This window comes from Bombina bombina, chromosome 3, assembly GCF_027579735.1.
Source record: "Bombina bombina isolate aBomBom1 chromosome 3, aBomBom1.pri, whole genome shotgun sequence".
Lineage (NCBI taxonomy): Eukaryota > Metazoa > Chordata > Amphibia > Anura > Bombinatoridae > Bombina > Bombina bombina.
In genome coordinates, this window is record NC_069501.1 from 1,228,851,714 (window position 1) to 1,228,865,947 (window position 14,234).

At 40.3% G+C, this 14,234-nt stretch overlaps 1 protein-coding gene across 1 annotated transcript in view; it reads right to left on the bottom strand.

Moving 5' to 3' along the window:
* The window catches only part of MOGAT2 (monoacylglycerol O-acyltransferase 2), a 233,226-nt gene that overhangs the window by 17,827 nt on the left and 201,165 nt on the right, over positions 1–14,234 (bottom strand). The gene's annotated exons all lie outside the window — the stretch shown is intronic.

Sequence of the window (14,234 nt, forward strand, 5' to 3'; positions counted from 1 at the left end):
TTCCTGGCCGATAACTTCATGCTTCAGATGCCATGGGTGAAAAACATGAACATAGCTCAAAATTAACACAAACACGTTTTGGCCTATATGCTGGCCGTTTTCAATGTTAGAAATTACACAACTGCCCATAAAAAGCTTAATTGATATTATTGTAGTGAACATTTGCAAATATCTGGAATTAAACCTACATACTTTAGTACACTACAGTTTAACTATCCCTGCTACATTCTACACAGTGATTGTTTGCAGGGCATTTAATTCTGTCTTCTGATTAGTGATATATATTGTATATTCCAGAGATGTATCCCTAGATTACTCTGGAATTGTAAAACCCTGCAAACTTTACTATCAAAAAATGCTTAAAGGGACACTAAACACTAAATAAATGCTAGATAGAATGATGCATTCAAAGAAAAGATTAGTCTGAGAATAACTTGTAGATGTATTTTTTAAAGTTTAATTAGCTGTTTAAATATTGACAAAACAAGTGTAAAGTTTTAGGGCTAGATTCAAGTGGAGCGGTATTTATTTTGAAAACTGCACTAGTCGGGTTGCACTCATATTACAAGTTGAAAGTAAACTGTTTTTTCTCCAGCGGTAACCCAAATCACCCACTCTCTCGCACAAACACCATGACATGTTTATTAGTGCAACCTGACATGAAAATATGAATATTTTATATTCCAATGTTCTTTACGTATCGGAATATGTTCTATTTACTCATAAATAAATATTTCTACATATATCTGATGCTTTTTTAAACAAATATAAATTCATACCTCTATATATAGATGATTATATATAGATTTAGATATATACAGATATATATATATATATATATATATATATATATATATATATATATATATATATAGGAATATCTATTTTAAAATACATAGAAAATATTCTGCCATGTGCAGAACATAGGAAATATTTACAGTAAATACATAGTTAAAACCTTTATTAAATATGAATATTGCATACATATTATTTCTTTCCAATGGCATGGAGAGTCCACGATTCTATTCAATTACTAGTGGGAATTCAAATCCTGGCCACCAGGTGGAGGCAAAGAACACCCGAGCAAAGCTTCAAGTATCCTCCCACTACCCACAATCCCCAGTCGTTATTTGCCTTTGTAACATTGTAGGTGATGTGCGAAGAAGGTGTTTGAAGAAGGTGTCTGAAGAAATCAAGTTGTTAATCCTTTAATGGGTACTTTTTCCTGCAAGCAAGGATTGGGGTTATGCTGTGTCCATGTAATTCTCTTTAGTAAGAGTAATGGTGGCTTTTAGCAGTTGGAAGAGGGCGAGGTGGTCTTTGCTTACCTTCCAACATTTTTGCTACCCCTATATAGAAAAGCAGGGTTGGTTATCTATAGGTCTATGTAGAATACTTAAGAAACAAAGTGGATCCTTATGGGACTGAATATCCCTTTTAAAGGTTGGGGATTTATTGGGCAGCAGTTCAGGGCACTGTTCTGGTGAAGGTTTTTTTTTATTTTGGCTATGGGGATTTGTTTACCTTTTATTTAGTTTGGGTAATATCTCTTTAAGAAAGTTGTTGGGACGCACCTTACTTTTGAATTTACGATCGTGTGACCATTCAGTTACTTCCTGAGTGCTGGTTAGTTTGTTTCTAGCTGGCTGATTGGAAGCTGGCTTTTCAAGGAGACAGACCGGATTTTCTGGCATAAAGATCGTTTTTCCTGCCTGCCGCTTCTCTCTGATGTTTGCAGCTTTCTAGGATCTGCAGTTTAAACAAGATTTATCTGTTGGTGTGGATTGGATTCCTGGTTACCGGTTTGGTGAGTCTCTCCAGCGTGGCTGGGTTATAGAGGTGCCAGTTTTAATAATTATTTATCTATGCTTAGAATTTTATTCAAATTTTTTTTATATTGAAATTAGAGTATAAGGGAAGTTATCATGGATACCAGACAGCTAAGGCTACCCCCAACCCCCCCTACAACCTCACCCCTGTTGTTTCTCAGTGGTTTTGGGCTCCTCAGAGCAACCACAATCTGTGGAAGCTTTTGTTTGCTTGTTTTGTGAAGAGCTGGTGTATGACCAGGAAAACCCTCCTAGGCTGGCCAGGCTCCTGGAACTCCCGGGCGGCCGCCTCACAACGGACACCCGCCTAACTCCTCTCAGGCTGGCCGGGCTCCTGGAACTCCCGGTCGGTCACAGGACAGCAGGACACCCGCTAACTTTACCCCTGGTCGCTCCAGCAGCCCTTTGCCCAGAGATCTTCAAGCAGCTCTGGTAGACACCCTGGCAGTGCCATGGGATTTCGGTCTAATTTATCTGTTTCCTCTGGTTGCCCTCCTTCCTCGGGTGATAGCTTGTATCAAACAGGAGCAGGCTTGGTGATTCTAATAGCTCCAGCGTGGCCTCGCAGAACTTGGTTTGCGGAACTAGTGAGGATGTCGTCATTTCCCTCGTCTAAATTGCCTCTGAGAAAGGATCTTCTATTTCAGGGTCCCTTCCTCCATCCAAACGTAGTCTCTCTGAAGCTGACTGCTTGGATATTAAGCGCTTAGAGGCCTACTTATCAATCTGTCAACTATGCTGCATTCGACGGCACCAATACGCTCCCCTAACATTGCCTAACATCGCGGCCGCGGACATGAATACGCTCTCCTTATTTATCAAAAAATCTGTCAAATAGTCGCGTACCAAGTATGGGGCGATGAGTAGCGGACTGTTGTTAACTAGCAGTCATCGATCTTGCAGCTATTCAGCTTTTTCACAACTTTATTTATACCCTGTCACTAAACACCGCAGCTAATACTAAAATGTTTAACCCTGGGTTTTAATATTAGGTTAGGGACTTTGGGTGGAAAAAAAGCTAAATGCCCTTTTCAGGGCAATTGGGAGCTTAGGTTTTTTAGATAGGATTTTATTTGGGGGGTTTGGTTGTGTGGGTGGTGGGTTTTACTGTTGGGGGGTTGTTTGTAATTTTTTTTACAGGTAAAAGAGCTGATTTCTTTGGGGCAATGCACCGCAAAAGGACCATTGGTAGTTTATTGTAGGTTAGGGTTTTTTTTATTTTGGGGGGGCTTTTTTATTTTGATAAGGCTATTAGATTAGGTGTAATTAGTTTAAATATTTGATCATTTCTTTTTTATTTTGTGTAACTTAGTGTTTATTATTTTTGTAACTTAGTGTTTTTTATTTTTTGTAACTTAGTAGTTTTTTTTTGTAACTTAGAAATTCTTTACTTAACTTGAGTAGGGTTAGGTTTTTAAATATATAATATAGTTAATTTAATTTGTAGTTAAATGTAACTTTAGTATAATTTTAGTATAATAGTTAGGATAGGTTAATTAATAGTTTAATGTAGCTTAATGTAATTTTAGTATTAGGGTAGGTTAATTAGTAGTTTAATATAGTTTATTTTAATTCTAAAGATAAGTTTAAATTTATTATAAGATAGGGATGAGTTAATATTTAATGTAAAGTTAGCGGGTTGTTAGGTTTAGGGGTTAATAGCTGAATTTAGTTTATGGCGATGTGGGGGGTTGACGGTTTAGGGGTTAATAGGTTTAGTAAGTGGTAGTGATGTGGGAGGCCAGGGGTTTAGGGGTTAATACATTTAGTTATTTGCGGAGGGGTCTGGGAGTGGGGTAATAGGGGTTAATACATTTATTTAGTTGCGGTGGGGGTCAGGGAGTGGCGGAATAGGGGTTAATAACTTTATTTAGTTGCGGCGGGGTCCGGGAGAGGTGGGATAGGGGTTAATACATTTATTTAGTTGCGGTGGGGTCCGGGAATGGCGGGATAGGGGTTAATAACATTATGTAGTTTGCAGCAGTGTCGGGGGTGGCAGATTAGGGGTGTTTAGACTCGGGGCTTATGAGGGTGTTAGGTGTAAAGGTTACATGTTTTCTACCATAGAAATCAATGGGATATCTGGCAGCATCGAACATGAGCTTTCGCTGCTTTCAGAGTCCCATTGATTCCTATGGCATCCGCGGCCTCCAGGGTTGCGGATTGAAAGCCAGGTATGCTGGGCTGGAATAGTAATTTGTATTCGGAATATCTGACGTAAGCATCGATCTGTGTCGGATTGAGACCAGCGGATCGTATGTTACATCATAGATTTCAACTTTTGCCGGTCTGTAGGCTTTGATAACTAGGGAGAATCAGGCTCACCACAATTATGCTGTGGAATTCCAGCGTATTTGCGGTTGACGGTTTGATAAATAGGCCTCTACGTCTTGTCCAGACAAGATTTTTCAGTAAAGGTTATTGTTATTGAGACTTTGATTTAGGCTCATAGGCTTGCAAGATTTATTCTAAAGGTATAGCGTAAATACCTTCATTGGTGAGGATCTAGGGGTTTTTCTTGGAGTCAGTTGAGAATACCCCGTATTCTGTCTTTTCTTCAGGAGGGCCTGGAGAAGGGTTTATCAGTCAGTACCCTAAAGGATCAGATTTCGGCTCTGTCGATTCTTCTGCAGAAGTGTCTGGCAATATTGCTAGATGTTCAATCTTTTGTCCAGGCTTTGGTTAGAATCAGGCCTGTGTTTAGGTCAATTGCTCCTCCTTGGAGTCTTAATCTGGTTCTTAAAGTTCTGCAGGAGGCTCCATTTGAGACTATGCATTCTGTTGATATCAAGTTATAGTGGGAGGCCAGGGGTTTAGGGGTTAATACATTTAGTTATTTGCGGAGGGGTCTGGGAGCGGGGTAATAGGGTTTAATACATTTATTTAGTTGCGGTGGGGGTCAGGGAGTGGCGGAATAGTGGTTAATAACTTTATTTAGTTGCGGCGGGGTCCGGGAGAGGCGGGATAGGGGTTAATACATTTATTTAGTTGCGGTGGGGTCCGCGAGTGGCGGGATAGGGGTTAATAACATTATGTAGTTTGCAGCAGTGTCGGGGGTGGCAGATTAGGGGTGTTTAGACTCGGGGCTTATGAGGGTGTTAGGTGTAAAGGTTACATGTTTTCTACCATAGAAATCAATGGGATATCTGGCAGCATCGAACATGAGCTTTCGCTGCTTTCAGAGTCCCATTGATTCCTATGGCATCCGCGGCCTCCAGGGTTGCGGATTGAAAGCCAGGTATGCTGGACTGGAATAGTAATTTGTATTCGGAACATCTGACGTAAGCATCTATCTGTGTCGGATTGAGACCAGCGGATCGTATGTTACATCATAGATTTCAACTTTTGCCGGTCTGTAGGCTTTGATAACTAGGGAGAATCAGGCTCACCACAATTATGCTGTGGAATTCCAGCGTATTTGCGGTTGACGGTTTGATAAATAGGCCTCTACGTCTTGTCCAGACAAGATTTTTCAGTAAAGGTTATTGTTATTGAGACTTTGATTTAGGCTCATAGGCTTGCAAGATTTATTATAAAGGTATAGCGTAAATACCTTCATTGGTGAGGATCTAGGGGTTTTTCTTGGAGTCAGTTGAGAATACCACGTATTCTGTCTTTTCTTCAGGAGGGCCTGGAGAAGGGTTTATCAGTCAGTACCCTAAAGGATCAGATTTCGGCTCTGTCGATTCTTCTGCAGAAGTGTCTGGCAATATTGCTAGATGTTCAATCTTTTGTCCAGGCTTTGGTTAGAATCAGGCCTGTGTTTAGGTCAATTGCTCCTCCTTGGAGTCTTAATCTGGTTCTTAAAGTTCTGCAGGAGGCTTCATTTGAGACTATGCATTCTGTTGATATCAAGTTATAGTCCTGGAAGGTTTGGTTTCTGCTGGTAATTTCCTCTGCCCATAGAGTTTCAGAGCTTTCGGCTCTACAGTGTGATTCTCCTTATCTTATTCTTTATGCGGATAAGGTGGTTCTCCGTACTAAATTAGGATTTCTACCTAAGGTGGTTTCAGAACGCAATATTAACCAAGAAATTGTTGTCCCTTTATTTTGTCCTAATTTTTCCTCTAGGAAGGAGCGGTTATTGCACAATCTGGATGTTGTGCATGCTTTAAGGTTCTATTTACAGGCTACGAAAGATCTTCATCAATCTTCTGCTCTTTTTGTTGTCTTTTCAGGTAAACGGAGGGGTCAGAAGGCCACTTTGTCTACTCTCTCCTTCTGGTTTAGAAGTGGTATTCGATTGGCTTATGAGACAGCTGGACAGCAGCCTCCATAGAAAATTATGGCTCACTCCACTAGGGCTGTCGCTTCCTCTTGGGCCTTTAAAAATGATGCTTCTATGGAACAGAATTGCAAGGCGGCCACTTGGTCTTCCTTGCATACTTTTTCCAAATTTGAAGTTTTTGCCTCAGCTGAGGCTTCTTTTGGGAGGAAAGTTCTTCAAGCGGTGGAGCCTTCTGTTTAGGTTTGCCTGTCTTGTGTATCCCTCCCTTCCATTCTGTGGACTATAGCTTTGGTATTGCTTCCCACTAGTAATTGAATGGATTCATAGACTCTCCATGCCATTGGAAAGAAAACATAATTTATACTTACCTGATAAAAAAAAAATTCTTTCCTGGCATGGAGAGTCCACGACCCACCCTTATTTTTAAGATGGCTTTTTTACATTTTTATAAACCTCAGGCACCTCTATACCCTTTGTGTCTTCTTCTCTTTCCATAATTCCTCGGCAAAATGACTGGGAATTGTGGGTAGTGGAAGGATACTTGAAGCTTTGCTGGGGTGTTCTTTGCCTCCACCTGGAGGCCAGGAGTTGAATTCCCATTAGTAATTGAATGGATTCATGGACTCTCCATGCCATTGGAAAGAAATAATATTTATGCAATATTCATATATAATAAAGGTTTTAACTATGTATTTACTGTAAATATTCCCTATGTTCTGCACATAGCAGAATATGCTCTATGTATTTTAAAATAGATATTCCTATATATGGTGGGGTGTGCCAGGTGGAGGCGCAGGTTCACTCTGTCAATCGATTTAATCACTGTATATTAATCTTCCTCAGTTTTCATCTGTAGACATGTATTCCTATTTCAGAGTAGAAGGATTGTGCTATGATAACAAATTAAGACACCGTATAAGGCTTGTATATACTCACAGCATATATTTTCAATATCCGGCTCTTTCTTTGTGTAAAAAAGGATTTCACAAATTTTCAGATTTAAAAATAGTATATTTATTTTTCCCAACACGTTTCAACGGACCCAGCCGTCTTTATCAAGAGCTTTTAAAAAGTGCTTTACAAACCAAGCATACCGTTCCGCTACACAGACGGTCTTTAAATACTTGATTAGTGACTCTACCTGTTCCCCCATTGGAGGAACACAGGTTTACACACGCTTGAAAAAGTTAACATACATTCTAAAATAAATTTGAATATTTATCCAGAAACCTAATTTACACAATATATTAGCTTATAGAGCATTAATCCACAATAATTACTTTAAAAATCATTGTTTTAACCAGTTGCAGTTCCCTTTTGAGACGTTTTTTGTTGATAGTTTCCTATCAGGTCCGCTTCTATCAGGTCCGCTCCAGTATAATAGAAGTCACATGATGTGGATTGTCCAATAGACTCATTTTTACTATTCTCGGCTTCAAATGACATTTATAGACTAAGATAAGACAATAGTGTTAGAAAAAAAAAAGACAATATTGTTAGAAAAAGTATATCGCCATGTAAAATGTTTTTATAAACATCGATTTATTCAGTATAGTGACTTAATGCTATCAGTAAAAAAGTATTGCATAAACAAACATATTACGCCATTTCAGTTTTAAACTATTTAGGTTAGAGTCAAAAGTTTTATTCCTCTTATGTGAACAATATTGTTTATAAGCTAGATGATAATATCATCAGGTTCTGACCTATTTTACAACAAGTCTCTACTCACTTTAAATAGTTACACAAAAGCAGCAATTCTTGTATCTTTAATTCACTTTAGATAGTTATTATTAGACAAAAGCAGCAATTCTTGTATCTTTAATTTACTTTAGATAGTTATTATTAGACAAAAGCAGCAATTTTTGTATCTTTGTTTAAACCCCAGTGAGCATATGTTTTTAACATATGTATCCATTTAGCTCCCTTTGATCTAACTGTTTAGCCATATTTCCCCCTCTCCAGTGTAATTCAACTTTTTCTATCCCTATCCATAAGAAAGATTCTTTTGTAAAAAATTTGCAATTGTTGCAATGCAGCAGCACTCCATGATCTTCATGATTTTTTTTCTATTTTATTTTGGTGTTCCATGATTCTTGTTTTTAGAAACCTGGACGTTTGTCCTAAATATTGGCACTTGCAGCCACACTGCAACAAATATATGACATTTTTACTCTTGCACGTAATAAATTCTTTTATTTCATATTTTATCCCTGTAAGTGTGGAATTAAATGTTTTATGTGTTCTTCTAGTGTAATTACAGCCTTTGCATTTTCCACAGGTGAAAAAAACGGTCATATTGCTAATTTGGAGTGTTTTTGTTGGGAGCTATACCCTTTATCATCGAGGGGGCTAATTTCTGTTTAAAATTCTGTCCCTTTCTGTAAATAACTATTGGTTTAGTTGGAATTGATGATCCCAGATATTCATCCTCCTTCAAAATGTGCCAGTGTTTTTCTTTTTAATTGTTTTATTTCTCCAACATTGGTGTGTCCGGTCCACGGCGTCATCCTTACTTGTGGGATATTCTCTTCCCCAACAGGAAATGGCAAAGAGTCCCAGCAAAGCTGGTCACATGATCCCTCCTAGGCTCCGCCCACCCCAGTCATTCTCTTTGCCGTTGCACAGGCAACATCTCCACGGAGATGGTTAAGAGTTTTTTGGTGTTTAAATGTAGTTTTTATTCTTCTATCAAGTGTTTGTTATTTTAAAATAGTGCTGGTATGTACCATTTACTCTGAAACAGAACAGGATGAAGATTTCTGTTTGTAAGAGGAAGATGATTTTAGCAGACAGTAACTAAAATCGATTGCTGTTTCCACACAGGACTGTTGAGATGAAGTAACTTCAGTTGGGGGAAACAGTTAGCAGACTTTTCTGCTTAAGGTATGACTAGCCATATTTCTAACAAGACCATGTAATGCTGGAAGGCTGTCATTTCCCCTCATGGGGACCGGTAAGCCATTTTCTTAGTCAAACATAAAAGAATAAAGGGCTTAAAAAAGGGCTTAAAAACTGGGAGACATTTTTATGGGCTAAAACGATTGCTTTATTGGGGCATATTATGCAGATTCTAGCTAATAATTGGCATTATAATCTTGGGGAACGTTTAAAAAATGGCAGGCACTGTGTTGGACACCTTTTTTAGTCTGGGGGCCTTTCTAGTTATAGACTGAGCCTCATTTTCGCGCCATTACTGAGCAGTTGTTTTTGGAGAGCAAGGCATGCAGATGCATGTGTGAGGATCTAAGAATCACTAAAAAAGCTTCTAGAAGGCGTCATTTGGTATCGTATTCCCCTCTGGGCTTGGTTGGGTCTCAGCAAAGCATATAGCTGGGACTGTATAGGGGTTAAATTTAAAAACGGCTCCGGTTCCGTTATTTTAAGGGTTAAAGCTCTGAAATTTGGTGTGCAATACTTTTAATGCTTTAAGACACTGTGGTGAAATTTTGGTAATTTTTGAACAATTCCTTCATACTTTTTCACATATTCAGTAATAAAGTGTTTTCAGTTTGAAATTTAAAGAGACAGTAACGGTTTTATTTTAAAACGTTTTTTGTGCTTTGTTGACAAGTTTAAGCCTGTTTAACATGTCTGTACCATCAGATAAGCTATGTTCTATATGTATGAAAGCCAACGTGTCTCCCATTTAAATTTATGTGATAATTGTGCCATAGTGTCCAAACAAAGTAAGGACAGTAATGCCACAGATAATGATATTGCCCAAGATGATTCCTCAAATGAGGGGAGTAAACATGATACTACATCATCCCCTACTGTGTCTACACCAGTTTTGCCCACACTGGAGGCCCCTAGTACATCTAGTGCGCCAATACTTATTACCATGCAACAATTAACGTCTGTAATGGATAACTCCATAGCAAATCTTTTATCCAAAATGCCTACTTATCAGAGAAAGCGCGATTGCTCTGTTTTAAACACTGAAGAGCAAGAGGGCGCTGATGATAACTGTTCTGACATACCCTCACACCAATCTCAAGGGGCCATGAGGGAGGTTTTGTCTGATGGAGAAATTTCAGATTCAGAAAAAATTTCTCATCAAGCTGAACCTGATGTTGTGAAATTTAAATTTAAATTAGAACAACTCCGCGCACTGCTTAAGGAGGTGTTATCTACTCTGGATGATTGTGACAATTTGGTCATTCCAGAGAAATTATGTAAGATGGACAAGTTCCTAGAGGTTCCGGTGCCCCCCGACGCTTTTCCTATACCCAAGCGGGTGGCGGACATAGTAAATAAAGAGTGGGAAAAGCCCGGCATACCTTTTGTTCCCCCCCCTATATTTAAGAAATTATTTCCTATAGTCGACCCCAGAAAGGACTTATGGCAGACAGTCCCCAAGGTCGAGGGGGCGGTTTCTACTCTAAACAAACGCACTACTATTCCTATCGAAGATAGTTGTGCTTTCAAAGATCCTATGGATAAAAAATTAGAGGGTTTGCTTAAAAAGATTTTTGTACAGCAAGGATACCTTCTACAACCAATTTCATGCATTGTTCCTGTCACTACGGCAGCGTGTTTCTGGTTCGTGGAACTAGAAAAGTCGCTCAGTAAAGAATCTTCGTATGAGGAGGTTATGGACAGAGTTCAAGCACTTAAATTGGCTAACTCTTTTGTTTTAGATGCCGCTTTGCAATTAGCTAGATTAGCGGCGAAAAATTCAGGGTTTGCTATCGTGGCGCGCAGAGCGCTTTGGCTAAAGTCTTGGTCAGCGGATGTGTCTTCCAAGACAAAATTGCTTAACATTCCTTTCAAAGGTAAAACATTATTTGGACCAGATTTGAAAGAGATTATTTCAGACATCACTGGGGGAAAGGGCCACGCCCTCCCACAGGATAGGTCTTTTAAGGCTAAAAATAAGCCTAATTTTCGTCCCTTTCGCAGAAACGGACCATCCTCTAATTCTGCATCCTCTAAGCAAGAGGGTAATACTTCACAACCCAAACCAGCCTGGAAACCAATGCAAGGCTGGAACAAGGGTAAGCAGGCCAAGAAGCCTACCACTGCTACCAAAACAGCATGAAGGGATAGCCCCCGATCCGGGACCGGATCTAGTGGGGGGCAGACTCTCTCTCTTTGCTCAGGCTTGGGCAAGAGATGTTCAGGATCCTTGGGCGCTAGAAATAGTTTCTCAAGGTTATCTCCTGGAATTCAAGGAACTACCCCCAAGGGGAAGGTTCCACAGGTCTCAATTATCTTCAAACCAAATAAAGAGACAGGCATTCTTACATTGTGTAGAAGACCTGTTAAAGATGGGAGTGATACATCCAGTTCCAATAAGAGAACAGGGAATGGGATTTTATTCCAATCTGTTCATAGTTCCCAAAAAAGAGGGAACATTCAGACCAATTTTGGATCTGAAGATCCTAAACAAATTTCTCAGGGTACCATCGTTCAAAATGGAAACTATTCGAACGATCCTACCCACCATCCAGGAAAGTCAATTTATGACTACCGTGGATTTAAAGGATGCGTACCTACATATTCCTATCCACAAGGAACATCATCAGTTCCTAAGGTTCGCTTTTCTGGACAAGCATTACCAGTTTGTGGCACTTCCATTCGGATTAGCCACTGCTCCAAGGATTTTCACAAAGGTACTAGGGTCCCTTCTAGTGGTTCTAAGACCAAGGGGCATTGCAGTAGTACCTTACTTGGACGACATCCTAATTCAAGCGTCGTCCCTGTCAAAAGCAAAGGCTCATACGGACATCGTCCTAGCCTTTCTCAGATCTCACGGATGGAAGGTGAACAAAGAAAAAAGTTCTCTGTCCCCGTCAACAAGAGTTCCCTTCTTGGGAACAATAATAGATTCCTTAGAAATGAGGATTTTTCTGACAGAGGTCAGAAAATCAAAACTTCTAAGCTCTTGTCAAGTACTTCATTCTGTTCCTCGTCCTTCCATAGCGCAGTGCATGGAAGTAATAGGATTGATGGTTGCAACAATGGACATAGTTCCTTTTGCACGAATTCATCTAAGACCATTACAACTGTGCATGCTCAGACAGTGGAATGGGGATTATACAGACTTGTCTCCGATGATTCAAGTAGATCAAAAGACCAGAGATTCACTCCGTTGGTGGCTGACCCTGGACAATCTGTCACAGGGAATGAGCTTCCGCAGACCAGAGTGGGTCATTGTCATGACCGACGCCAGTCTAGTGGGCTGGGGCGCGGTCTGGGAATCCCTGAAAGCTCAGGGCCTATGGTCTCGGGAAGAGTCTCTTCTCCCGATAAACATTCTGGAACTGAGAGCGATATTCAATGCTCTCAGAGCTTGGCCTCAACTAGCAAAGGCCAAATTCATAAGGTTCCAATCAGACAACATGACGACCGTTGCATATATCAATCATCAGGGGGGAACAAGGAGTTCCCTGGCGATGAAAGAAGTGACCAAGATAATTCAATGGGCGGAGGATCACTCCTGCCACTTGTCTGCGATCCACATCCCAGGAGTGGAAAATTGGGAAGCGGATTTTCTGAGTCGTCAGACATTCCATCCGGGGGAGTGGGAACTCCATCCGGAAATCTTTGCCCAAATAACTCAATTATGGGGCATTCCAGACATGGATCTGATGGCGTCTCGTCAGAACTTCAAGGTTCCTTGCTACGGGTCCAGATCCAGGGATCCCAAGGCGACTCTAGTAGATGCACTAGTAGCACCTTGGACCTTCAACCTAGCTTATGTATTCCCACCGTTTCCTCTCATTCCCAGGCTGGTAGCCAGGATCAATCAGGAGAGGGCCTCGGTGATCTTGATAGCTCCTGCGTGGCCACGCAGGACTTGGTATGCAGACCTGGTGAATATGTCATCGGCTCCACCATGGAAGCTACCTTTGAGACAGGACCTTCTTGTTCAGGGTCCATTCGAACATCCGAATCTGATTTCCCTCCAACTGACGGCTTGGAGATTGAACGCTTGATTTTATCAAAGCGTGGGTTTTCAGATTCTGTAATAGATACTCTGATTCAGGCTAGAAAGCCTGTAACTAGAAAAATTTACCATAAAATATGGAAAAAATATATCTGTTGGTGTGAATCCAAAGGATTCCCATGGAACAAGATAAAAATTCCTAAGATTCTATCCTTTCTACAAGAAGGTTTGGAGAAAGGATTATCTGCAAGTTCTCTAAAAGGACAGATCTCTGCTTTATCTGTCTTACTACACAAAAGACTGGCAGCCGTGCCAGATGTTCAAGCATTTGTTCAGGCTCTGGTTAGGATCAAGCCTGTTTACAGACCTTTGACTCCTCCCTGGAGTCTAAATCTAGTTCTTTCAATTCTTCAAGGGGTTCCGTTTGAACGTTTACATTCCATAGATATTAAGTTACTATCTTGGAAAGTTTTGTTTTTAGTTGCAATTTCTTCTGCTAGAAGAGTTTCAGAGTTATCTGCTCTGCAGTGTTCTCCGCCCTATCTAGTGTTCCATGCAGATAAGGTGGTTTTGCGTACTAAGCCTGGTTTTCTTCCGAAAGTTGTTTCTAACAAGAATATTAACCAGGAGATAGTTGTACCTTCTTTGTGTCCGAATCCAGTTTCAAAGAAGGAACGTTTGTTACACAATTTGGACGTAGTCCGTGCTCTAAAATTCTATTTAGAGGCTACTAAATATTTCAGACAAACATCTTCCTTGTTTGTTGTTTATTCTGGTAAAAGGAGAGGTCAAAAAGCGACTTCTACCTCTCTTTCCTTTTGGCTTAAAAGCATTATCCGATTGGCTTATGAGACTGCCGGACGGCAGCCTCCCGAAAGAATCACAGCTCACTCCACTAGGGCTGTGGCTTCCACATGGGCCTTTTAAGAACGAGGCTTCTGTTGACCAGATATGTAAGGCAGCGACTTGGTCTTCACTGCACACTTTTGCCAAATTTTACAAATTTGATACTTTTGCTTCTTCGGAGGCTATTTTTGGGAGAAAGGTTTTGCAAGCTGTGGTGCCTTCCATTTAGGTGACCTGATTTGCTCCCTCCCTTCATCCGTGTCCTAAAGCTTTGGTATTGGTTCCCACAAGTAAGGATGACGCCGTGGACCGGACACACCAATGTTGGAGAAAACAGAATTTATGCTTACCTGATAAATTACTTTCTCCAACGGTGTGTCCGGTCCACGGCCCGCCCTGGTTTTTTTAATCATGTCTGATGAATTATTTTCTCTAA